The 22,718-nt window shown below is 42.8% G+C and overlaps 1 long non-coding RNA gene and 31 other non-coding genes across 32 annotated transcripts; all 32 read left to right on the forward strand.

Moving 5' to 3' along the window:
• Window positions 1-23: 23 nt before the first annotated feature.
• trnaq-cug (transfer RNA glutamine (anticodon CUG)) lies at window positions 24-95 on the forward strand. The gene has a single exon. It is a non-coding gene; the product is annotated as a tRNA-Gln (tRNA).
• Window positions 96-338: 243 nt separating this feature from the next.
• trnal-cag (transfer RNA leucine (anticodon CAG)) lies at window positions 339-421 on the forward strand. Its single transcript has one exon. It is a non-coding gene; the product is annotated as a tRNA-Leu (tRNA).
• A 414-nt stretch (window positions 422-835) lies between these two features.
• trnaq-uug (transfer RNA glutamine (anticodon UUG)) lies at window positions 836-907 on the forward strand. The gene has a single exon. It is a non-coding gene; the product is annotated as a tRNA-Gln (tRNA).
• A 244-nt stretch (window positions 908-1,151) lies between these two features.
• On the forward strand, window positions 1,152-1,234 carry trnal-cag (transfer RNA leucine (anticodon CAG)). Its single transcript has one exon. It is a non-coding gene; the product is annotated as a tRNA-Leu (tRNA).
• A 721-nt stretch (window positions 1,235-1,955) lies between these two features.
• Window positions 1,956-2,038, forward strand: trnal-cag (transfer RNA leucine (anticodon CAG)). Its single transcript has one exon. It is a non-coding gene; the product is annotated as a tRNA-Leu (tRNA).
• A 414-nt stretch (window positions 2,039-2,452) lies between these two features.
• Window positions 2,453-2,524, forward strand: trnaq-uug (transfer RNA glutamine (anticodon UUG)). Its single transcript has one exon. It is a non-coding gene; the product is annotated as a tRNA-Gln (tRNA).
• A 244-nt stretch (window positions 2,525-2,768) lies between these two features.
• On the forward strand, window positions 2,769-2,851 carry trnal-cag (transfer RNA leucine (anticodon CAG)). The gene has a single exon. It is a non-coding gene; the product is annotated as a tRNA-Leu (tRNA).
• A 721-nt stretch (window positions 2,852-3,572) lies between these two features.
• On the forward strand, window positions 3,573-3,655 carry trnal-cag (transfer RNA leucine (anticodon CAG)). Its single transcript has one exon. It is a non-coding gene; the product is annotated as a tRNA-Leu (tRNA).
• A 414-nt stretch (window positions 3,656-4,069) lies between these two features.
• On the forward strand, window positions 4,070-4,141 carry trnaq-uug (transfer RNA glutamine (anticodon UUG)). The gene has a single exon. It is a non-coding gene; the product is annotated as a tRNA-Gln (tRNA).
• Window positions 4,142-4,385: 244 nt separating this feature from the next.
• On the forward strand, window positions 4,386-4,468 carry trnal-cag (transfer RNA leucine (anticodon CAG)). The gene has a single exon. It is a non-coding gene; the product is annotated as a tRNA-Leu (tRNA).
• A 1,074-nt stretch (window positions 4,469-5,542) lies between these two features.
• Window positions 5,543-5,625, forward strand: trnal-cag (transfer RNA leucine (anticodon CAG)). Its single transcript has one exon. It is a non-coding gene; the product is annotated as a tRNA-Leu (tRNA).
• A 729-nt stretch (window positions 5,626-6,354) lies between these two features.
• On the forward strand, window positions 6,355-6,437 carry trnal-cag (transfer RNA leucine (anticodon CAG)). Its single transcript has one exon. It is a non-coding gene; the product is annotated as a tRNA-Leu (tRNA).
• Window positions 6,438-8,227: 1,790 nt separating this feature from the next.
• On the forward strand, window positions 8,228-8,731 carry LOC133003843 (uncharacterized). Its single transcript, XR_009678303.1, has 3 exons — window positions 8,228-8,310; window positions 8,430-8,523; window positions 8,615-8,731. It is a non-coding gene; the product is annotated as an uncharacterized LOC133003843 (long non-coding RNA).
• A 700-nt stretch (window positions 8,732-9,431) lies between these two features.
• Window positions 9,432-9,503, forward strand: trnaq-uug (transfer RNA glutamine (anticodon UUG)). Its single transcript has one exon. It is a non-coding gene; the product is annotated as a tRNA-Gln (tRNA).
• A 243-nt stretch (window positions 9,504-9,746) lies between these two features.
• trnal-cag (transfer RNA leucine (anticodon CAG)) lies at window positions 9,747-9,829 on the forward strand. Its single transcript has one exon. It is a non-coding gene; the product is annotated as a tRNA-Leu (tRNA).
• Window positions 9,830-10,640: 811 nt separating this feature from the next.
• trnaq-uug (transfer RNA glutamine (anticodon UUG)) lies at window positions 10,641-10,712 on the forward strand. The gene has a single exon. It is a non-coding gene; the product is annotated as a tRNA-Gln (tRNA).
• A 244-nt stretch (window positions 10,713-10,956) lies between these two features.
• On the forward strand, window positions 10,957-11,039 carry trnal-cag (transfer RNA leucine (anticodon CAG)). Its single transcript has one exon. It is a non-coding gene; the product is annotated as a tRNA-Leu (tRNA).
• Window positions 11,040-12,245: 1,206 nt separating this feature from the next.
• On the forward strand, window positions 12,246-12,317 carry trnaq-uug (transfer RNA glutamine (anticodon UUG)). The gene has a single exon. It is a non-coding gene; the product is annotated as a tRNA-Gln (tRNA).
• Window positions 12,318-12,559: 242 nt separating this feature from the next.
• trnal-cag (transfer RNA leucine (anticodon CAG)) lies at window positions 12,560-12,642 on the forward strand. Its single transcript has one exon. It is a non-coding gene; the product is annotated as a tRNA-Leu (tRNA).
• A 414-nt stretch (window positions 12,643-13,056) lies between these two features.
• On the forward strand, window positions 13,057-13,128 carry trnaq-cug (transfer RNA glutamine (anticodon CUG)). The gene has a single exon. It is a non-coding gene; the product is annotated as a tRNA-Gln (tRNA).
• A 244-nt stretch (window positions 13,129-13,372) lies between these two features.
• On the forward strand, window positions 13,373-13,455 carry trnal-cag (transfer RNA leucine (anticodon CAG)). The gene has a single exon. It is a non-coding gene; the product is annotated as a tRNA-Leu (tRNA).
• A 415-nt stretch (window positions 13,456-13,870) lies between these two features.
• Window positions 13,871-13,942, forward strand: trnaq-cug (transfer RNA glutamine (anticodon CUG)). The gene has a single exon. It is a non-coding gene; the product is annotated as a tRNA-Gln (tRNA).
• A 243-nt stretch (window positions 13,943-14,185) lies between these two features.
• trnal-cag (transfer RNA leucine (anticodon CAG)) lies at window positions 14,186-14,268 on the forward strand. The gene has a single exon. It is a non-coding gene; the product is annotated as a tRNA-Leu (tRNA).
• A 414-nt stretch (window positions 14,269-14,682) lies between these two features.
• Window positions 14,683-14,754, forward strand: trnaq-uug (transfer RNA glutamine (anticodon UUG)). The gene has a single exon. It is a non-coding gene; the product is annotated as a tRNA-Gln (tRNA).
• A 244-nt stretch (window positions 14,755-14,998) lies between these two features.
• Window positions 14,999-15,081, forward strand: trnal-cag (transfer RNA leucine (anticodon CAG)). Its single transcript has one exon. It is a non-coding gene; the product is annotated as a tRNA-Leu (tRNA).
• Window positions 15,082-15,891: 810 nt separating this feature from the next.
• On the forward strand, window positions 15,892-15,963 carry trnaq-uug (transfer RNA glutamine (anticodon UUG)). Its single transcript has one exon. It is a non-coding gene; the product is annotated as a tRNA-Gln (tRNA).
• A 242-nt stretch (window positions 15,964-16,205) lies between these two features.
• trnal-cag (transfer RNA leucine (anticodon CAG)) lies at window positions 16,206-16,288 on the forward strand. The gene has a single exon. It is a non-coding gene; the product is annotated as a tRNA-Leu (tRNA).
• A 414-nt stretch (window positions 16,289-16,702) lies between these two features.
• trnaq-cug (transfer RNA glutamine (anticodon CUG)) lies at window positions 16,703-16,774 on the forward strand. The gene has a single exon. It is a non-coding gene; the product is annotated as a tRNA-Gln (tRNA).
• Window positions 16,775-17,018: 244 nt separating this feature from the next.
• On the forward strand, window positions 17,019-17,101 carry trnal-cag (transfer RNA leucine (anticodon CAG)). The gene has a single exon. It is a non-coding gene; the product is annotated as a tRNA-Leu (tRNA).
• Window positions 17,102-17,516: 415 nt separating this feature from the next.
• Window positions 17,517-17,588, forward strand: trnaq-cug (transfer RNA glutamine (anticodon CUG)). The gene has a single exon. It is a non-coding gene; the product is annotated as a tRNA-Gln (tRNA).
• Window positions 17,589-17,831: 243 nt separating this feature from the next.
• trnal-cag (transfer RNA leucine (anticodon CAG)) lies at window positions 17,832-17,914 on the forward strand. The gene has a single exon. It is a non-coding gene; the product is annotated as a tRNA-Leu (tRNA).
• Window positions 17,915-18,328: 414 nt separating this feature from the next.
• trnaq-uug (transfer RNA glutamine (anticodon UUG)) lies at window positions 18,329-18,400 on the forward strand. Its single transcript has one exon. It is a non-coding gene; the product is annotated as a tRNA-Gln (tRNA).
• The last annotated feature ends 4,318 nt before the right edge of the window (window positions 18,401-22,718 follow it).

The following is a 22,718-nucleotide window of genomic DNA, read 5'->3' on the forward strand; positions in this document are numbered from 1 at the left end:
CTAATATCTGGCAGACAAACCAGGGTTCCATGGTGTAATGGTTAGCACTCTGGACTCTGAATCCAACGATCCGAGTTCAAATCTCGGTTGGACCTGTTAAAGATGTATCACATTTATGGCACTCTGTCCTTGCCACGTAATCAAGGTCAACTCCTGAAATTACACTTACGAGCTCACCATGAACCTTGGAAATATCTTGCTACCTATGAATATCTTACAGATTCTCAATAAGTTCGGAAGAATAATTCACCCAATGCATAGGACTTGCTCCAACTTAATAACACTCACTATTGCTGATGTCTTTCGCCGCTTTGGATTAGATGTAATCATCTTTCGCAGTCAGAATGGCCGAGCGGTCTAAGGCGCTGCGTTCAGGTCGCAGTCTCCATTGGAGGCGTGGGTTCAAATCCCACTTCTGACAGCTTTCCATAAAGAACATCAGGTCCTGACTTGTAGGGCAACAGAGATCAAATTTTCATCTACACGTAATGTTGTGGCCAGCCTCGAACAACACTGTGTCTCCGGACCTTCTTGTCAATTAGAGCTATCTTTCCTCAGGTACTTTGTCCTTCTTTCTTCAGTGGATTTTGTTTTGAAGGGGTACCTTCCACCTTGCAAATATCACAATTCTGCTTTTAATTTGCCTGACCGAATTGAGCAAAGTGATAGTTATCTGACACCTTTTCTGTGATTGTTCTTGGTCTCACTGGGACCTGATTTTAAGAGGTAGCAAAGCGTTGAGAGGAAAAGCTATTCAATTCGGTACACTACCCACTGTCCATTTACACATGGAAGCTGTTGCGTTAGTCGTGCCTAATATCTGGCAGACAAACAGGGTTCCATGGTGTAATGGTTAGCACTCTGGACTTTGACTCCAGCGATCCGAGTTCAAATCTCGGTGGGACCTGTTAAAGATGTATCACATTTATGGCACTTTGTCCTTGCCACGTAATCAATGTCAACTCCTGAAATTACACTTACGAGCTCAACATGACCCTTGGAAAAATCTTGCTACCTATAAATATCTTACAGTTTCTCAAGACATTCGGCACCATGTTTTCACCCGATGCATAGGACTTGCTCCATCTTATTAACACTCACTATTGCTGATGTCTTTCGCCACTTTGGATTAGATGTAATTATCTTTCGCAGTCAGAATGGCCGAGCGGTCTAAGGCGCTGCGTTCAGGTCGCAGTCTCCATTGGTGGCGTGGGTTCAAATCTCACTTCTGACAGCTTTCCATCAAGAACATCAGGTCCTGACTTGTAGGGCAACAGAGATCACCTACACGTAATGTTGTGGCCAGCCTCTAACAACACTCTGTCTCTGGACCTTTTTGTCAATTACAGCTATCTTTCTTCAGGTACTTTGTCCTTCTTTCTTCAGTGGATTTTGTTTTGAAGGGGTACCTTCCACCTTGCAAATATCACAATTCTGCTTTTAATTTGCCTGACCGAATTGAGCAAAGTGATAGTTATCTGACACTTTTTCTGTGATTGTTCTTGGTCTCACTGGGACCTGATTTTAAGAGGTAGCAAAGCGTTGAGAGGAAAAGCTATTCAATTCGGTACACTACCCACTGTCCATTTACACATGGAAGCTGTTGCGTTAATCGTGCCTAATATCTGGCAGACAAACTGGGTGCCATGGTGTAATGGTTAGCACTCTGGACTCTGAAGCCAACGATCCGAGTTCAAATCTCGGTTGGACATGTTAAAGATGTATCACATTTATGGCACTCTGTCCTTGCCACGTAATCAAGGTCAACTCCTGAAATAACACTTACGAGCTCAACATGAACCTTGGAAATATCTTGCTACCTATGAATATCTTACAGATTCTCAATAAGTTCGGAAGAATAATTCACCCAATGCATAGGACTTGCTCCAACTTAATAACACTCACTATTGCTGATGTCTTTCGCCGCTTTGGATTAGATGTAATCATCTTTCGCAGTCAGAATGGCCGAGCGGTCTAAGGCGCTGCGTTCAGGTCGCAGTCTCCATTGGAGGCGTGGGTTCAAATCCCACTTCTGACAGCTTTCCATAAAGAACATCAGGTCCTGACTTGTAGGGCAACAGAGATCAAATTTTCATCTACACGTAATGTTGTGGCCAGCCTCGAACAACACTGTGTCTCCGGACCTTCTTGTCAATTAGAGCTATCTTTCCTCAGGTACTTTGTCCTTCTTTCTTCAGTGGATTTTGTTTTGAAGGGGTACCTTCCACCTTGCAAATATCACAATTCTGCTTTTAATTTGCCTGACCGAATTGAGCAAAGTGATAGTTATCTGACACCTTTTCTGTGATTGTTCTTGGTCTCACTGGGACCTGATTTTAAGAGGTAGCAAAGCGTTGAGAGGAAAAGCTATTCAATTCGGTACACTACCCACTGTCCATTTACACATGGAAGCTGTTGCGTTAGTCGTGCCTAATATCTGGCAGACAAACAGGGTTCCATGGTGTAATGGTTAGCACTCTGGACTTTGACTCCAGCGATCCGAGTTCAAATCTCGGTGGGACCTGTTAAAGATGTATCACATTTATGGCACTTTGTCCTTGCCACGTAATCAATGTCAACTCCTGAAATTACACTTACGAGCTCAACATGACCCTTGGAAAAATCTTGCTACCTATAAATATCTTACAGTTTCTCAAGACATTCGGCACCATGTTTTCACCCGATGCATAGGACTTGCTCCATCTTATTAACACTCACTATTGCTGATGTCTTTCGCCACTTTGGATTAGATGTAATTATCTTTCGCAGTCAGAATGGCCGAGCGGTCTAAGGCGCTGCGTTCAGGTCGCAGTCTCCATTGGTGGCGTGGGTTCAAATCTCACTTCTGACAGCTTTCCATCAAGAACATCAGGTCCTGACTTGTAGGGCAACAGAGATCACCTACACGTAATGTTGTGGCCAGCCTCTAACAACACTCTGTCTCTGGACCTTTTTGTCAATTACAGCTATCTTTCTTCAGGTACTTTGTCCTTCTTTCTTCAGTGGATTTTGTTTTGAAGGGGTACCTTCCACCTTGCAAATATCACAATTCTGCTTTTAATTTGCCTGACCGAATTGAGCAAAGTGATAGTTATCTGACACTTTTTCTGTGATTGTTCTTGGTCTCACTGGGACCTGATTTTAAGAGGTAGCAAAGCGTTGAGAGGAAAAGCTATTCAATTCGGTACACTACCCACTGTCCATTTACACATGGAAGCTGTTGCGTTAATCGTGCCTAATATCTGGCAGACAAACTGGGTGCCATGGTGTAATGGTTAGCACTCTGGACTCTGAAGCCAACGATCCGAGTTCAAATCTCGGTTGGACATGTTAAAGATGTATCACATTTATGGCACTCTGTCCTTGCCACGTAATCAAGGTCAACTCCTGAAATAACACTTACGAGCTCAACATGAACCTTGGAAATATCTTGCTACCTATGAATATCTTACAGATTCTCAATAAGTTCGGAAGAATAATTCACCCAATGCATAGGACTTGCTCCAACTTAATAACACTCACTATTGCTGATGTCTTTCGCCGCTTTGGATTAGATGTAATCATCTTTCGCAGTCAGAATGGCCGAGCGGTCTAAGGCGCTGCGTTCAGGTCGCAGTCTCCATTGGAGGCGTGGGTTCAAATCCCACTTCTGACAGCTTTCCATAAAGAACATCAGGTCCTGACTTGTAGGGCAACAGAGATCAAATTTTCATCTACACGTAATGTTGTGGCCAGCCTCGAACAACACTGTGTCTCCGGACCTTCTTGTCAATTAGAGCTATCTTTCCTCAGGTACTTTGTCCTTCTTTCTTCAGTGGATTTTGTTTTGAAGGGGTACCTTCCACCTTGCAAATATCACAATTCTGCTTTTAATTTGCCTGACCGAATTGAGCAAAGTGATAGTTATCTGACACCTTTTCTGTGATTGTTCTTGGTCTCACTGGGACCTGATTTTAAGAGGTAGCAAAGCGTTGAGAGGAAAAGCTATTCAATTCGGTACACTACCCACTGTCCATTTACACATGGAAGCTGTTGCGTTAGTCGTGCCTAATATCTGGCAGACAAACAGGGTTCCATGGTGTAATGGTTAGCACTCTGGACTTTGACTCCAGCGATCCGAGTTCAAATCTCGGTGGGACCTGTTAAAGATGTATCACATTTATGGCACTTTGTCCTTGCCACGTAATCAATGTCAACTCCTGAAATTACACTTACGAGCTCAACATGACCCTTGGAAAAATCTTGCTACCTATAAATATCTTACAGTTTCTCAAGACATTCGGCACCATGTTTTCACCCGATGCATAGGACTTGCTCCATCTTATTAACACTCACTATTGCTGATGTCTTTCGCCACTTTGGATTAGATGTAATTATCTTTCGCAGTCAGAATGGCCGAGCGGTCTAAGGCGCTGCGTTCAGGTCGCAGTCTCCATTGGTGGCGTGGGTTCAAATCTCACTTCTGACAGCTTTCCATCAAGAACATCAGGTCCTGACTTGTAGGGCAACAGAGATCACCTACACGTAATGTTGTGGCCAGCCTCTAACAACACTCTGTCTCTGGACCTTTTTGTCAATTACAGCTATCTTTCTTCAGGTACTTTGTCCTTCTTTCTTCAGTGGATTTTGTTTTGAAGGGGTACCTTCCACCTTGCAAATATCACAATTCTGCTTTTAATTTGCCTGACCGAATTGAGCAAAGTGATAGTTATCTGACACTTTTTCTGTGATTGTTCTTGGTCTCACTGGGACCTGATTTTAAGAGGTAGCAAAGCGTTGAGAGGAAAAGCTATTCAATTCGGTACACTACCCACTGTCCATTTACACATGGAAGCTGTTGCGTTAATCGTGCCTAATATCTGGCAGACAAACTGGGTGCCATGGTGTAATGGTTAGCACTCTGGACTCTGAAGCCAACGATCCGAGTTCAAATCTCGGTTGGACATGTTAAAGATGTATCACATTTATGGCACTCTGTCCTTGCCACGTAATCAAGGTCAACTCCTGAAATAACACTTACGAGCTCAACATGAACCTTGGAAATATCTTGCTACCTATGAATATCTTACAGATTCTCAATAAGTTCGGAAGAATAATTCACCCAATGCATAGGACTTGGCACTCTGTCCTTGCCACGTAATCAAGGTCAACTCCTGAAATTACACTTACGAGCTCAACATGAACCTTGGAAATATCTTGCTACCTATGAATATCTTACAGATTCTCAATAAATTCAGGAGAATAATTCACCCAATGCATAGGACTCCAGCGATCCGAGTTCAAATCTCGGTGGGACCTGTTAAAGATGTATCACATTTATGGCACTTTGTCCTTCCCACGTAATCAATGTCAACTCCTGAAATTACACTTACGAGCTCAACATGACCCTTGGAAAAATCTTGCTACCTATAAATATCTTTCAGTTTCTCAAGACATTCGGCACCATGTTTTCACCCGATGCATAGGACTTGCTCCATCTTATTAACACTCACTATTGCTGATGTCTTTCGCCGCTTTGGATTAGATGTAATTATCTTTCGCAGTCAGAATGGCCGAGCGGTCTAAGGCGCTGCGTTCAGGTCGCAGTCTCCATTGGTGGCGTGGGTTCAAATCTCACTTCTGACAGCTTTCCATCAAGAACATCAGGTCCTGACTTGTAGGGCAACAGAGATCAACTTGTCACCTACACGTAATGTTGTGGCCAGCCTCTAACAACACTCTGTCTCTGGACCTTTTTGTCAATTACAGCTATCTTTCTTCAGGTACTTTGTCCTTCTTTCTTCAATGGATTTTGTTTTTAAGGGGTACCTTCCACCTTGCAAATATCACAATTCTGCTTTTAATTTGCCTGACAGAATTGAGCAAAGTGATAGTTATCTGACACTTTTTCTGTGATTGTTCTTGGTCTCACTGGGACCTGATTTTAAGAGGTAGCAAAGCGTTGAGAGGAAAAGCTATTCAATTCGGTACACTACCCACTGTCCATTTACACATGGAAGCTGTTGCGTTAGTCGTGCCTAATATCTGGCAGACAAACATGGTGCCATGGTGTAATGGTTAGCACTCTGGACTCTGAATCGAACGATCCGAGTTCAAATCTCAGTGGGACCTGTTAAAGATGTATCACATTTATGGCACTCTGTCCTTGCCACGTAATCAAGGTCAACTCCTGAAATTACACTTACGAGCTCAACATGAACCTTGGAAATATCTTGCTACCTATGAATATCTTACAGATTCTCAATAAATTCAGGAGAATAATTCACCCAATGCATAGGACTTGCTCCAACTTATTAACACTCACTATTGCTGATGTCTTTCGCCGCTTTGGATTAGATGTAATCATCTTTCTCAGTCAGAATGGCCGAGCGGTCTAAGGCGCTGCGTTCAGGTCGCAGTCTCCATTGGAGGCGTGGGTTCAAATCCCACTTCTGACAGCTTTGATTAAGAACATCAGGTCCTGACTTGTAGGGCAACAGAGATCAAATTTTCATCTACACGTAATGTTGTGGCCAGCCTCGAACAACACTGTGTCTCCGGACCTTCTTGTCAATTAGAGCTATCTTTCCTCAGGTACTTTGTCCTTCTTTCTTCAGTGGATTTTGATTTGAAGGGGTACCTTCCACTGCATGAAAAGAAGCGTTTCTGTCAATCTGTGTCGCAGAGAAGTGTTGGCACATCCTTCGGTTAACGACTTTCACACGTATCTGCAGGCAGCAAAGGAAACGCTCAGGGTTCCTGCAGTTATCAAGCCTGTGAGCTGTTGAGATTTGACCCCCCTGCTCCAACGCCTAGAGGACGCTTTCACATGCAAATGACAATGCTCTGAGCTTTACAAATGCAAATCAGTTTCCCTGAGAGCAGATAACACCAATGTGTAAGAGGCACCAACAAACTATCTGGCTGAGTAAACCAGGCTTAAAATAAATATTAAACCTGAAATTTTAAATTGTTCTTAAGTAAGTAAGTGTGCTATAATGAATTATATTGTATACCACGAACAAAGGTCAATGCAGTCAAAAGAAATGAAACAATGCACTTTATTTCAAATTTTTATTGTCATCTAAAACAATCCTAAATCTCAACAACTGTACAGAGTGGCATGATTACAGTCACTTTTTCAATTGTGCTGGTTAAATGCACAGAGGATTTGTTAACCACACCTCTACCAGCAAAGAAATGGTGCTGGGTATGATCATCTGTGTCCTGTAAGCTCCAAACTTCTACTGGCTTTCCATAAAAATATCTGTCCTCCCAAAATACTGGCATTAAATTCACATGTCAATGGCAAACTAAGCTGTTCCATGAATTATAAATGGTACCTTTTCACCACTACTTTCAAAATTGCTATGAAACATTCATTGATTTAATGATTTATTTTTTCAGTGTAATATTTAATCCCCCATGGACTGCACAGTGACAAAACACAGCAGCCGGCTGTTTGGCTACAACATACATCTCCACTCAGTTTGATTATTATTTTAAATATAAAGAAGACACAATATAGAGCTTAAATTCCTTCATAATTTGAACTTCAATTGTCTAATTGTTGTTATTAAACTTTCTCAGTATTCCATTAAAACAGTCAACACTTTTATCCAAAGCGACTTACAATAAGTGCATTCAACTATAAGGTTACGAACACAGAACAGCGTGAATCATGTGTGTAAATGTACTAAACACCACAAAAAATAAACCTGGCCTCAGTCACATACTCATCCTACGTCACCCGCTCGCGTCATCAGCTGATGGACTTGTCCAATCACAGCCTCGTAAACCCAGTGCAGCAGCGCCGAGTGTCCCGCAGACAGGAAGCGGGTCGTGTTTAGCTCGTCCCGTACGAGTTACTCTGTTTTCGGGGTAAATAACTTGCTGAAGTCGACACGACGCTGTTCCCTGGAGGAGAAGATGAGTGCGTGTGGAGGCAGAGCCGCGGGCCCGGTGTGGACGAGTCGAGGCGGAGAAGACGGGCGCACAGTCCCTGAGTTAAGGTGAGAGCTAAACGGAGCCGCCATGCTAACTACGAAGCTAACCCTACATCTGAAAAGCATGTCCGCCACTTTGGGATAGCGAGAAAGTTGCTAAAATACGAATACAGCATCGAGTGCTGGAGCAGATCTAGTGCATGTGTAAATATGTATGAATTACTTAGATGTAACAGTTTGTTCTCGTTACGTTTTTTCGTCAACGTGACTTTTTTCTCTTCTGTTTTCACAGCCTCAGCCCCCCCCCCACACACACAAACAAAGAGGCGTTAGGCTGAGACGCTGAAAGTCCGGATTTAAAGTGCAGAAAATTAAGCCATTGAATGTAAGTAACTGTTTATGAATTGTTTTGGTGTTTTTTTGCTGTGGATCTTCCAACGGTGATGCAGCGCGGCTATTTCCGTTTATTAATAATAAAGTCATGTTACATGTGTTGTTTTCCAGCTGCCTGTCCATGACGTACAAAGACACACTATGAGCCAGTATGATCCGACCAGACCTTACATCAGCATTGAGGAGTTGTCGGAGAAGAAAGAGGGTAAGGTTATATTCATTAAATAATTTTCCAGTTACATGTAAAGGTGTATGTTGTCATTGAACTGTGCTAATTTTACTGAATGTGTTTACAGCTGATTGAAGCGGGACAGATGACATGGATCCATCCTTCCACAGCCAGGAGCGCACCGACCTGTGTCCCACACTTCATATAAGACTGGAAGCTACACTGATCTCACAGCTACACACTGGAGAAGATTCAGACAGAGTCCCACAAAGAAGTCATGACCCAGAGGCTGCAGAGAAACATTTCAAGCCTCATCTGAGTTTTTGTACAATATATTTGCTGTATGTAAATAAAGCTTTCACTCCACATATACCTTGTTCACATTTGTTCCCTGTACAATATGTTCACCTATAGCATCACATGAATGTTTAGTTTTAATTAACTGCAGTGCTTTTGGTAAAGGCTTACTTATAAATAATAATAAATATTAATATATACATTTTTATTATAAATATTGTGTGGGAGGGGCTTACCCCACGTGCGGAATGCTGTGACCCCACGTGTGCACTGCAATGACCCATAAGGTGACCAATAGCAACACTTCTACCAGCCAATCACGAGTGACATTAGTTTCAAGGGTCTGTGGTATCCTCCAATGGTGAGTAGAGAGAGGTTGTAGCCAGCGGCTGGACTCCGATTCATATGCTAATTAGATCACACCTTGCAAATATCACAATTCTGCTTTTAATTTGCCTGACCGAATTGAGCAAAGTGATAGTTATCTGACACTTTTTCTGTGATTGTTCTTGGTCTCACTGGGACCTGATTTTAAGAGGTAGCAAAGCGTTGAGAGGAAAAGCTATTCAATTCGGTACACTACCCACTGTCCATTTACACATGGAAGCTGTTGCGTTAGTCGTGCCTAATATCTGGCAGACAAACAGGGTTCCATGGTGTAATGGTTAGCACTCTGGACTTTGACTCCAGCGATCCGAGTTCAAATCTCGATGGGACCTGTTAAAGATGTATCACATTTATGGCACTTTGTCCTTGCCACGTAATCAATGTCAACTCCTGAAATTACACTTACGAGCTCAACATGAACCTTGGAAATATCTTGCTACCTATGAATATCTTACAGATTCTCAATAAGTTCAGGAGAATAATTCACCCAATGCATAGGACTTGCTCCAACTTATTAACACTCACTATTGCTGATGTCTTTCGCCGCTTTGGATTAGATGTAATCATCTTTCGCAGTCAGAATGGCCGAGCGGTCTAAGGCGCTGCGTTCAGGTCGCAGTCTCCATTGGTGGCGTGGGTTCAAATCTCACTTCTGACAGCTTTCCATCAAGAACATCAGGTCCTGACTTGTAGGGCAACAGAGATCAACTTGTCACCTACAAGTAATGTTGTGGCCAGCCTCTAACAACACTCTGTCTCTGGACCTTTTTGTCAATTACAGCTATCTTTCTTCAGGTACTTTGTCCTTCTTTCTTCAGTGGATTTTGTTTTTAAGGGGTACCTTCCACCTTGCAAATATCACAATTCTGCTTTTAATTTGCCTGACAGAATTGAGCAAAGTGATAGTTATCTGACACTTTTTCTGTGATTGTTCTTGGTCTCACTGGGACCTGATTTTAAGAGGTAGCAAAGCGTTGAGAGGAAAAACTATTCAATTCGGTACACTACCCACGCAGTCTCCATTGGAGGCGTGGGTTCAAATCCCACTTCTGACAGCTTTCCATAAAGAACATCAGGTTCTGACTTGTAGGGCAACAGAGATCAAATTTTCATCTACACGTAATGTTGTGGCCAGCCTCGAACAACACTGTGTCTCCGGACCTTCTTGTCAATTAGAGCTATCTTTCCTCAGGTACTTTGTCCTTCTTTCTTCAGTGGATTTTGTTTTGAAGGGGTACCTTCCACCTTGCAAATATCACAATTCTGCTTTTAATTTGCCTGACCGAATTGAGCAAAGTGATAGTTATCTGTCACTTTTTCTGTGATTGTTCTTGGTCTCACTGGGACCTGATTTTAAGAGGTAGCAAAGCGTTGAGAGGAAAAGCTATTCAATTCGGTACACTACCCACTGTCCATTTACACATGGAAGCTGTTGCGTTAATCGTGCCTAATATCTGGCAGACAAACTGGGTGCCATGGTGTAATGGTTAGCACTCTGGACTTTGACTCCAGCGATCCGAGTTCAAATCTCGGTGGGACCTGTTAAAGATGTATCACATTTATGGCACTTTGTCCTTGCCACGTAATCAATGTCAACTCCTGAAATTACACTTACGAGCTCAACATGACCCTTGGAAAAATCTTGCTACCTATAAATATCTTACAGTTTCTCAAGACATTCGGCACCATGTTTTCACCCGATGCATAGGACTTGCTCCATCTTATTAACACTCACTATTGCTGATGTCTTTCGCCGCTTTGGATTAGATGTAATTATCTTTCGCAGTCAGAATGGCCGAGCGGTCTAAGGCGCTGCGTTCAGGTCGCAGTCTCCATTGGTGGCGTGGGTTCAAATCTCACTTCTGACAGCTTTCCATCAAGAACATCAGGTCCTGACTTGTAGAGCAACAGAGATCAACTTGTCACCTACACGTAATGTTGTGGCCAGCCTCTAACAACACTCTGTCTCTGGACCTTTTTGTCAATTACAGCTATCTTTCTTCAGGTACTTTGTCCTTCTTTCTTCAGTGGATTTTGTTTTGAAGGGGTACCTTCCACCTTGCAAATACCACAATTCTGCTTTTAATTTGCCTGACAGAATTGAGCAAAGTGATAGTTATCTGACACTTTTTCTGTGATTGTTCTTGGTCTCACTGGGACCTGATTTTAAGAGGTAGCAAAGCGTTAAAGGAAAAACTATTCAATTCGGTACACTACCCACGCAGTCTCCATTGGAGGCGTGGGTTCAAATCCCACTTCTGACAGCTTTCCATCAAGAACATCAGGTCCTGACTTGTAGGGCAACAGAGATCAACTTGTCACCTACAAGTAATGTTGTGGCCAGCCTCTAACAACACTCTGTCTCTGGACCTTTTTGTCAATTACAGCTATCTTTCTTCAGGTACTTTGTCCTTCTTTCTTCAGTGGATTTTGTTTTTAAGGGGTACCTTCCACCTTGCAAATATCACAATTCTGCTTTTAATTTGCCTGACAGAATTGAGCAAAGTGATAGTTATCTGACACTTTTTCTGTGATTGTTCTTGGTCTCACTGGGACCTGATTTTAAGAGGTAGCAAAGCGTTAAAGGAAAAACTATTCAATTCGGTACACTACCCACGCAGTCTCCATTGGAGGCGTGGGTTCAAATCCCACTTCTGACAGCTTTCCATAAAGAACATCAGGTTCTGACTTGTAGGGCAACAGAGATCAAATTTTCATCTACACGTAATGTTGTGGCCAGCCTCTAACAACACTCTGTCTCTGGACCTTTTTGTCAATTACAGCTATCTTTCTTCAGGTACTTTGTCCTTCTTTCTTCAGTGGATTTTGTTTTGAAGGGGTACCTTCCACCTTGCAAATATCACAATTCTGCTTTTAATTTGCCTGACCGAATTTAGCAAAGTGATAGTTATCTGACACTTTTTCTGTGATTGTTCTTGGTCTCACTGGGACCTGATTTTAAGAGGTAGCAAAGCGTTGAGAGGAAAAGCTATTCAATTCGGTACACTACCCACTGTCCATTTACACATGGAAGCTGTTGCGTTAGTCGTGCCTAATATCTGGCAGACAAACAGGGTTCCATGGTGTAATGGTTAGCACTCTGGACTTTGACTCCAGCGATCCGAGTTCAAATCTCGATGGGACCTGTTAAAGATGTATCACATTTATGGCACTTTGTCCTTGCCACGTAATCAATGTCAACTCCTGAAATTACACTTACGAGCTCAACATGAACCTTGGAAATATCTTGCTACCTATGAATATCTTACAGATTCTCAATAAGTTCAGGAGAATAATTCACCCAATGCATAGGACTTGCTCCAACTTATTAACACTCACTATTGCTGATGTCTTTCGCCGCTTTGGATTAGATGTAATCATCTTTCCAGTCAGAATGGCCGAGCGGTCTAAGGCGCTGCGTTCAGGTCGCAGTCTCCATTGGAGGCGTGGGTTCAAATCCCACTTCTGACAGCTTTCCATAAAGAACATCAGGTCCTGACTTGTAGGGCAACAGAGATCAAATTTTCATCTACACGTAATGTTGTGGCCAGCCTCGAACAACACTGTGTCTCCGGACCTTCTTGTCAATTACAGCTATCTTTCCTCAGGTACTTTGTCCTTCTTTCTTCAGTGGATTTAGTTTTGAAGGGGTACCTTCCACCTTGCAAATATCACAATTCTGCTTTTAATTTGCCAGACCGAATTGAGCAAAGTGATAGTTATCTGACACTTTTTCTGTGATTGCTCTTGGTCTCACTGGGACCTGATTTTAAGAGGTAGCAAAGCGTTGAGAGGAAAAGCTATTCAATTCGGTACACTACCCACTGTCCATTTACACATGGAAGCTGTTGCGTTAATCGTGCCTAATATCTGGCAGGCAAACAGGGTGCCATGGTGTAATGGTTAGCACTCTGGACTCTGAATCCAGCGATCAGAGTTCAAATCTCGGTGGGACCTGTTAAAGATGTATCACATTTATGGCACTCTGTCCTTGCCACGTAATCAAGGTCAACTCCTGAAATTACACTTACGAGCTCAACATGAACCTTGGAAATATCTTGCTACCTATAAATATCTTACAGTTTCTCAAGACATTCGGCACCATGTTTTCACCCGATGCATAGGACTTGCTCCATCTTATTAACACTCACTATTGCTGATGTCTTTCGCCGCTTTGGATTAGATGTAATTATCTTTCGCAGTCAGAATGGCCGAGCGGTCTAAGGCGCTGCGTTCAGGTCGCAGTCTCCATTGGTGGCGTGGGTTCAAATCTCACTTCTGACAGCTTTCCATCAATAACATCAGGTCCTGACTTGTAGGGCAACAGAGATCAACTTGTCACCTACAAGTAATGTTGTGGCCAGCCTCTAACAACACTCTGTCTCTGGACCTTTTTGTCAATTACAGCTATCTTTCTTCAGGTACTTTGTCCTTCTTTCTTCAGTGGATTTTGTTTTGAAGGGGTACCTTCCACCTTGCAAATATCACAATTCTGCTTTTAATTTGCCTGACCGAATTGAGCAAAGTGATAGTTATCTGACACTTTTTCTGTGATTGTTCTTGGTCTCACTGGGACCTGATTTTAAGAGGTAGCAAAGCGTTGAGAGGAAAAGCTATTCAATTCGGTACACTACCCACTGTCCATTTACACATGGAAGCTGTTGCGTTAGTCGTGCCTAATATCTGGCAGACAAACCAGGGTTCCATGGTGTAATGGTTAGCACTCTGGACTCTGAATCCAACGATCCGAGTTCAAATCTCGGTTGGACCTGTTAAAGATGTATCACGTTTATGGCACTCTGTCCTTGCCACGTAATCAAGGTCAACTCCTGAAATTACACTTACGAGCTCACCATGAACCTTGGAAATATCTTGCTACCTATGAATATCTTACAGATTCTCAATAAGTTCGGAAGAATAATTCACCCAATGCATAGGACTTGCTCCAACTTAATAACACTCACTATTGCTGATGTCTTTCGCCGCTTTGGATTAGATGTAATCATCTTTCGCAGTCAGAATGGCCGAGCGGTCTAAGGCGCTGCGTTCAGGTCGCAGTCTCCATTGGAGGCGTGGGTTCAAATCCCACTTCTGACAGCTTTCCATAAAGAACATCAGGTCCTGACTTGTAGGGCAACAGAGATCAAATTTTCATCTACACGTAATGTTGTGGCCAGCCTCGAACAACACTGTGTCTCCGGACCTTCTTGTCAATTAGAGCTATCTTTCCTCAGGTACTTTGCCCTTCTTTCTTCAGTGGATTTTGTTTTGAAGGGGTACCTTCCACCTTGCAAATATCACAATTCTGCTTTTAATTTGCCTGACCGAATTGAGCAAAGTGATAGTTATCTGTCACTTTTTCTGTGATTGTTCTTGGTCTCACTGGGACCTGATTTTAAGAGGTAGCAAAGCGTTGAGAGGAAAAGCTATTCAATTCGGTACACTACCCACTGTCCATTTACACATGGAAGCTGTTGCGTTAGTCGTGCCTAATATCTGGCAGACAAACTGGGTGCCATGGTGTAATGGTTAGCACTCTGGACTTTGACTCCAGCGATCCGAGTTCAAATCTCGGTGGGACCTGTTAAAGATGTATCACATTTATGGCACTTTGTCCTTGCCACGTAATCAATGTCAACTCCTGAAATTACACTTACGAGCTCAACATGACCCTTGGAAAAATCTTGCTACCTATAAATATCTTACAGTTTCTCAAGACATTCGGCACCATGTTTTCACCCGATGCATAGGACTTGCTCCATCTTATTAACACTCACTATTGCTGATGTCTTTCGCCGCTTTGGATTAGATGTAATTATCTTTCGCAGTCAGAATGGCCGAGCGGTCTAAGGCGCTGCGTTCAGGTCGCAGTCTCCATTGGTGGCGTGGGTTCAAATCTCACTTCTGACAGCTTTCCATCAAGAACATCAGGTCCTGACTTGTAGAGCAACAGAGATCAACTTGTCACCTACACGTAATGTTGTGGCCAGCCTCTAACAACACTCTGTCTCTGGACCTTTTTGTCAATTACAGCTATCTTTCTTCAGGTACTTTGTCCTTCTTTCTTCAGTGGATTTTGTTTTGAAGGGGTACCTTCCACCTTGCAAATACCACAATTCTGCTTTTAATTTGCCTGACAGAATTGAGCAAAGTGATAGTTATCTGACACTTTTTCTGTGATTGTTCTTGGTCTCACTGGGACCTGATTTTAAGAGGTAGCAAAGCGTTAAAGGAAAAACTATTCAATTCGGTACACTACCCACGCAGTCTCCATTGGAGGCGTGGGTTCAAATCCCACTTCTGACAGCTTTCCATCAAGAACATCAGGTCCTGACTTGTAGGGCAACAGAGATCAACTTGTCACCTACAAGTAATGTTGTGGCCAGCCTCTAACAACACTCTGTCTCTGGACCTTTTTGTCAATTACAGCTATCTTTCTTCAGGTACTTTGTCCTTCTTTCTTCAGTGGATTTTGTTTTGAAGGGGTACCTTCCACCTTGCAAATATCACAATTCTGCTTTTAATTTGCCTGACCGAATTGAGCAAAGTGATAGTTATCTGACACTTTTTCTGTGATTGTTCTTGGTCTCACTGGGACCTGATTTTAAGAGGTAGCAAAGCGTTGAGAGGAAAAGCTATTCAATTCGGTACACTACCCACTGTCCATTTACACATGGAAGCTGTTGCGTTAGTCGTGCCTAATATCTGGCAGACAAACAGGGTTCCATGGTGTAATGGTTAGCACTCTGGACTTTGACTCCAGCGATCCGAGTTCAAATCTCGATGGGACCTGTTAAAGATGTATCACATTTATGGCACTTTGTCCTTGCCACGTAATCAATGTCAACTCCTGAAATTACACTTACGAGCTCAACATGAACCTTGGAAATATCTTGCTACCTATGAATATCTTACAGATTCTCAATAAGTTCAGGAGAATAATTCACCCAATGCATAGGACTTGCTCCAACTTATTAACACTCACTATTGCTGATGTCTTTCGCCGCTTTGGATTAGATGTAATCATCTTTCCAGTCAGAATGGCCGAGCGGTCTAAGGCGCTGCGTTCAGGTCGCAGTCTCCATTGGAGGCGTGGGTTCAAATCCCACTTCTGACAGCTTTCCATAAAGAACATCAGGTCCTGACTTGTAGGGCAACAGAGATCAAATTTTCATCTACACGTAATGTTGTGGCCAGCCTCGAACAACACTGTGTCTCCGGACCTTCTTGTCAATTACAGCTATCTTTCCTCAGGTACTTTGTCCTTCTTTCTTCAGTGGATTTAGTTTTGAAGGGGTACCTTCCACCTTGCAAATATCACAATTCTGCTTTTAATTTGCCAGACCGAATTGAGCAAAGTGATAGTTATCTGACACTTTTTCTGTGATTGCTCTTGGTCTCACTGGGACCTGATTTTAAGAGGTAGCAAAGCGTTGAGAGGAAAAGCTATTCAATTCGGTACACTACCCACTGTCCATTTACACATGGAAGCTGTTGCGTTAATCGTGCCTAATATCTGGCAGGCAAACAGGGTGCCATGGTGTAATGGTTAGCACTCTGGACTCTGAATCCAGCGATCAGAGTTCAAATCTCGGTGGGACCTGTTAAAGATGTATCACATTTATGGCACTCTGTCCTTGCCACGTAATCAAGGTCAACTCCTGAAATTACACTTACGAGCTCAACATGAACCTTGGAAATATCTTGCTACCTATAAATATCTTACAGTTTCTCAAGACATTCGGCACCATGTTTTCACCCGATGCATAGGACTTGCTCCATCTTATTAACACTCACTATTGCTGATGTCTTTCGCCGCTTTGGATTAGATGTAATTATCTTTCGCAGTCAGAATGGCCGAGCGGTCTAAGGCGCTGCGTTCAGGTCGCAGTCTCCATTGGTGGCGTGGGTTCAAATCTCACTTCTGACAGCTTTCCATCAATAACATCAGGTCCTGACTTGTAGGGCAACAGAGATCAACTTGTCACCTACAAGTAATGTTGTGGCCAGCCTCTAACAACACTCTGTCTCTGGACCTTTTTGTCAATTACAGCTATCTTTCTTCAGGTACTTTGTCCTTCTTTCTTCAGTGGATTTTGTTTTGAAGGGGTACCTTCCACCTTGCAAATATCACAATTCTGCTTTTAATTTGCCTGACCGAATTGAGCAAAGTGATAGTTATCTGACACTTTTTCTGTGATTGTTCTTGGTCTCACTGGGACCTGATTTTAAGAGGTAGCAAAGCGTTGAGAGGAAAAGCTATTCAATTCGGTACACTACCCACTGTCCATTTACACATGGAAGCTGTTGCGTTAGTCGTGCCTAATATCTGGCAGACAAACCAGGGTTCCATGGTGTAATGGTTAGCACTCTGGACTCTGAATCCAACGATCCGAGTTCAAATCTCGGTTGGACCTGTTAAAGATGTATCACGTTTATGGCACTCTGTCCTTGCCACGTAATCAAGGTCAACTCCTGAAATTACACTTACGAGCTCACCATGAACCTTGGAAATATCTTGCTACCTATGAATATCTTACAGATTCTCAATAAGTTCGGAAGAATAATTCACCCAATGCATAGGACTTGCTCCAACTTAATAACACTCACTATTGCTGATGTCTTTCGCCGCTTTGGATTAGATGTAATCATCTTTCGCAGTCAGAATGGCCGAGCGGTCTAAGGCGCTGCGTTCAGGTCGCAGTCTCCATTGGAGGCGTGGGTTCAAATCCCACTTCTGACAGCTTTCCATAAAGAACATCAGGTCCTGACTTGTAGGGCAACAGAGATCAAATTTTCATCTACACGTAATGTTGTGGCCAGCCTCGAACAACACTGTGTCTCCGGACCTTCTTGTCAATTAGAGCTATCTTTCCTCAGGTACTTTGCCCTTCTTTCTTCAGTGGATTTTGTTTTGAAGGGGTACCTTCCACCTTGCAAATATCACAATTCTGCTTTTAATTTGCCTGACCGAATTGAGCAAAGTGATAGTTATCTGACACTTTTTCTGTGATTGTTCTTGGTCTCACTGGGACCTGATTTTAAGAGGTAGCAAAGCGTTGAGAGGAAAAGCTATTCAATTCGGTACACTACCCACTGTCCATTTACACATGGAAGCTGTTGCGTTAGTCGTGCCTAATATCTGGCAGACAAACAGGGTTCCATGGTGTAATGGTTAGCACTCTGGACTTTGACTCCAGCGATCCGAGTTCAAATCTCGGTGGGACCTGTTAAAGGTGTATCAAATTTATGCCACTCTGTCCTTGCTACGTAATCAGGGTCAACTCTTGAAATTATACTTACGAGCTCAACATGAACCTTGATAATATTCTACCTGTTGATATCTTACAGACTCTCAATACATTCGGGAAGATATTTTCACCCGATGCATAGGACTAATAAGAACATTAGGTTCTGACAAGTATGGCAACAGAGGACAACTTTTCACCTCTATGTAATGTTGTGGCCACCCTCGAACAATACTCTATATTCCTGGCCTTGTCAATTAGTGCTGCCTTTCTTCAGGTATTTTGTCTTTCTTTTCTTTATTGAATTTTGCTTTGAAGGAGAACCTTCCTCCCTGCAAATATCACAATATCATTATACTGCTTTTAATTTGATGATCATGGTGATGGGAACCACATCATCACCACATGACAAGAGGACGGGGAATGATTTTGAACTCTCCCCCATTGCCAGTCCATCCAACCAATCCCCTGCTGCATGCACACATGCAAATATGGAAACACACACACATTCAAAACTCCACAGAGGTTTAAACTTAATTCCGAATGTGAGGCGTACAGGTACCCCTTAACAACATTCACTGCCATCCACTCCCATATGAAGCCCCCTGCCCTCCCCCACTATGCTCCTTCTTTCCGCGCCTCCTAAAGTAAGGGATGAGAAATGCACAGCCATCGTATAATAGTTAGGATCTGTGTGAGCGCATGGTAATTGGGTATCTCAACCTTCTAGGGGCACTGAGAGAGAGATGGGAGGTAAAGGGACGGGAGGTGAAGGGTGGAGTGTAGCAGTTAGAGGAGGGGAATTTAAATGAAGCTGCAGATCAGTTGTAAGCAGAGCTGCACACCTACACTGTTTGTTGTGACAATGTGGTCTTCATCACCTCCTGCCATATGTACCAGATTGTAAACTGTGGCTCAGGATTAAGAGAGGGTCATCTACTAACCAAAAGGTGCAGTGTCCTTCACTGAATTGTCGAAATTCACATTCCGAAAGAATAACTTAAAATTTCCTTCAAATAATGTTAACATAAAAAACTGGTTTATATACTTTTTTTTTGTTGGATTAAGAATAGGAATAAAATGACATGGTCATAAAATGGCTCTATAGGAAGGTTCCCAACCCTTGCTGTACACACAGCTAAAAGAACGTGACCTTAAGAGTCCAGACCAACTCCTCCTGGATCTTTGTTGCATTTACACCTGAGCCTGATAATATAAACCAAGACCCATGCTGATACCTGGTATGCACAGGCCCTTCTGAACCTTTATAGTAAATTTAGTTATTTTCAATAATTTCCGCAGATAACTAAATTATCTACAGAATTTATGTAATGTATACAATGTTGAAAAAATGCAGTAGAGTTTGTCAGGGCAGGCTTAATCTCTCCACGCTACCGTACTACCATCGCCCACTACTGGCACCCTTACCCCTCACCCCCCCCTGACATCTGTGGAAATGTCACAAGACAAACCACATTCATGTAGGGACATGACAGTAGCGCTCTTGACAGAGCTGCCCCTTTAAATACCACCCACCTCTTCATTCAAAGCAGGGTCCTGATTTCTCTCACCGGGGCCGATAAGAGGTTTGAAAAACAGGAGCCCAATTCCCATTATCTGCCTCCCTTATTGTCTGTATTAACCTTCCCCCATAGTAACTTGTACCCCTATAATGCTACACTTGTCTAGCCACCGCACACTGCTTCCGAGATCCAATTGCACCATGCAAATGAAGGCACAGACTCTATTGTGAAGGAGGAGAGACAAGAGAGCAAGAAAGAGAAAAGGAGAGGGTAGGAGAGAGAGAGAGAGGGATATTAGGAAGATGTGGGCTCTGCCAGCTGATGATTGTCTTGTCCATACACACATACATACACACACACACACGCTAAAAGTGCAGCATGTGTCAGTGCAGGGGTATATGTTCAGCATGTTTGCACATGCTTGTGTGCCAGGAGAGATGATGTAGGGGGAGGAGGAGTCCAGATTAAGAGGATGATAGTATTGCTTTTTTTATTTTCATTTCTTTCTTTCTTGTAGCTTGTCAAGCTTCCTCCAACATCCTGGGGGGAAAAGCCTGTAAAAGAAATGTTGAATATAGTTTAATCATATAATAGTATAGTAGTTTACTATTATACGAGTACCTGGTAGACCGCAAGCGCCTGTTCGCATTCAATAGAATTAAAGAAAAATTAAATTTTTTCTTGCTTAATACATATACTTCCTGTGGGTCCTTTCATTGGTTGTTGCAGATTTTCGTATTTCAATTTGAATTGGTATTCATTTACATATTTAAAAATCAAATGTGATTGGTCAACCCTCGATGCCATCCACCATCACCGAGTTCCTTCCGATTCGAACTGACTGGCAAACGGCATATAGCGACATCCGATGGAACCGAGGCAAATCCAGTAATTTATTGACAAAAACACCCCAACAAGAAAAAGAGGATAAAGGAGCTTGGTCTGGACCGACCTGCTTTGCAAATTTAGCAGCTGGCCTGTTTCAAACTGGAAAGGGAATAATAATAAATAATAAATAATTCCCACAGTCATTTAGACACCATGAGGCTAGGCTTAGCATTGCTCAGCAGCTCAATGAAGGCTACAGGATTAGCATTTTGTGTGTTTTGTTGTTTTTATTGAGAGTATCTTTAGTTTGTTTACCCCCCCAATAAATGTTATCACCAGACACCACTGTCCAGGACGATGTCACCACGATACTCCTACCCACTCCCTCCACTGCAGGTGCAATGTTTTAAATCAATACAAGAAGTCACAAATCAGAACTGTATTCAGATTGGACAATCTGTATATATTCTCTGAATTGTTAACATCACACCTCCATTCTTCCAACATGAAGTTCCACATGATTATTATGATCGGGTCATGATCTAGTGATGACGGTTCGGTAAAAAGTAGACTAGTTTAAACCCTGGACAGTTGTTTGCCAGCAGGAACTGAAAGCCTTTACAGTTTGGAGGCAACTTGCTGTAAACTTCTCTGTAAAACATTTTGAGCTGAATAGAGAATTTTTTATTCAGATACTATATTCGTCAGTTTATTTTCTGGCCTATTTTTATCCCCACCTTGCTATCCACTGTCCTATCACATTGCCATCTGCGCTCTATGACTGGCTGACTGAAGTTGCTGATCTGCTTAGTAGCTTAAAACATGGAAAAGAGTAAAAGCAAACGTTAGATTTGGTCTTAGGCCTTCAGGATGGGCTAATTCAATGTTTTTAGACCCACCCACTATGAATTAAAACATGTTTGGTTAATTGACATGCCACATATGAAACAGATGTATCGTGATGTGTGCTTCAGGCTCTCGACTCCTGTTTGCCATCAATAAACAGACCATCTGTTACAGTCAGACTGACCATCAGAGGCAGCAGAAGAAATGTCAGTGACTGTTAAAACATCAATGAAGTTTTACCGTCTTCTGCAGCCAGGCATGATCCAGCACCCACCAGGGGTAAACACCCAGAAAATAAACAGCAACACTTTGTACTCTTATGACTTTTTTGGGAGGATAATATTTGGAAGAAGCATCTGATGGTCATTAGTGGAACTGCAGCTTAAGCCACTGCCAGAGGGAAGAACTCTGTTTCTAAGTCCCTGTTCCGATGTAGAATGAACATTCTGTTGTGGCCAACAGTGAAGTGAGACAGGCACCAACACATGCTGACATATCCATCAACCAGCTGGTCCATTTTCTTATTAGTACACACGTCATGTTACTTCTGTGGCCTGTGGGCAGGGCTCACTCAGACCGAAAGGAGAGGAAACTCCACAATGGCCCCCAACCCCATCCTTTTGCCTCACTGCCATTTACAAGACTCCTCTTCTTCCTCGGTCCCTCCACTTCCTCTCTGTGGGTGCAATTTAATTTATGCGCAGCGTAGGAACCACTCAATACAACCTAGTGTCTGCAGTGTAGGAGATAGCTGTTAATGAGAAGAGCTCCCCCTCCTTTATCTCTTTTCTTCTGCCCCCCATTATCTGGGTGCAGTCTATAAGCGTGCAGTTACCTACTAGGTCTGATAACACCCCAATAGGCAACCAGCACTGATGAGCTTTCTATACAGTGTGCCACGCACAATGCCACTATCAGGATTGCAGACCTCTGGTTTAAAAAAAGAAGAGATGGATGCAGTCACACAAGCAGGGCTAGCTCGCTCTGAATATCCTGCCAATTTACAACGGCGGCCCCCATCGACATACAACTTCTTGCAAGCCTGGTTCTCACTCACTCTCTCTCTCTCTCTCTCTCTCTCTCTCTCTCTCTCTCTCTCTCT

Source organism: Limanda limanda, chromosome 6 (assembly GCF_963576545.1).
Source record: "Limanda limanda chromosome 6, fLimLim1.1, whole genome shotgun sequence".
Classification (NCBI taxonomy): Eukaryota; Metazoa; Chordata; class Actinopteri; order Pleuronectiformes; family Pleuronectidae; genus Limanda; species Limanda limanda.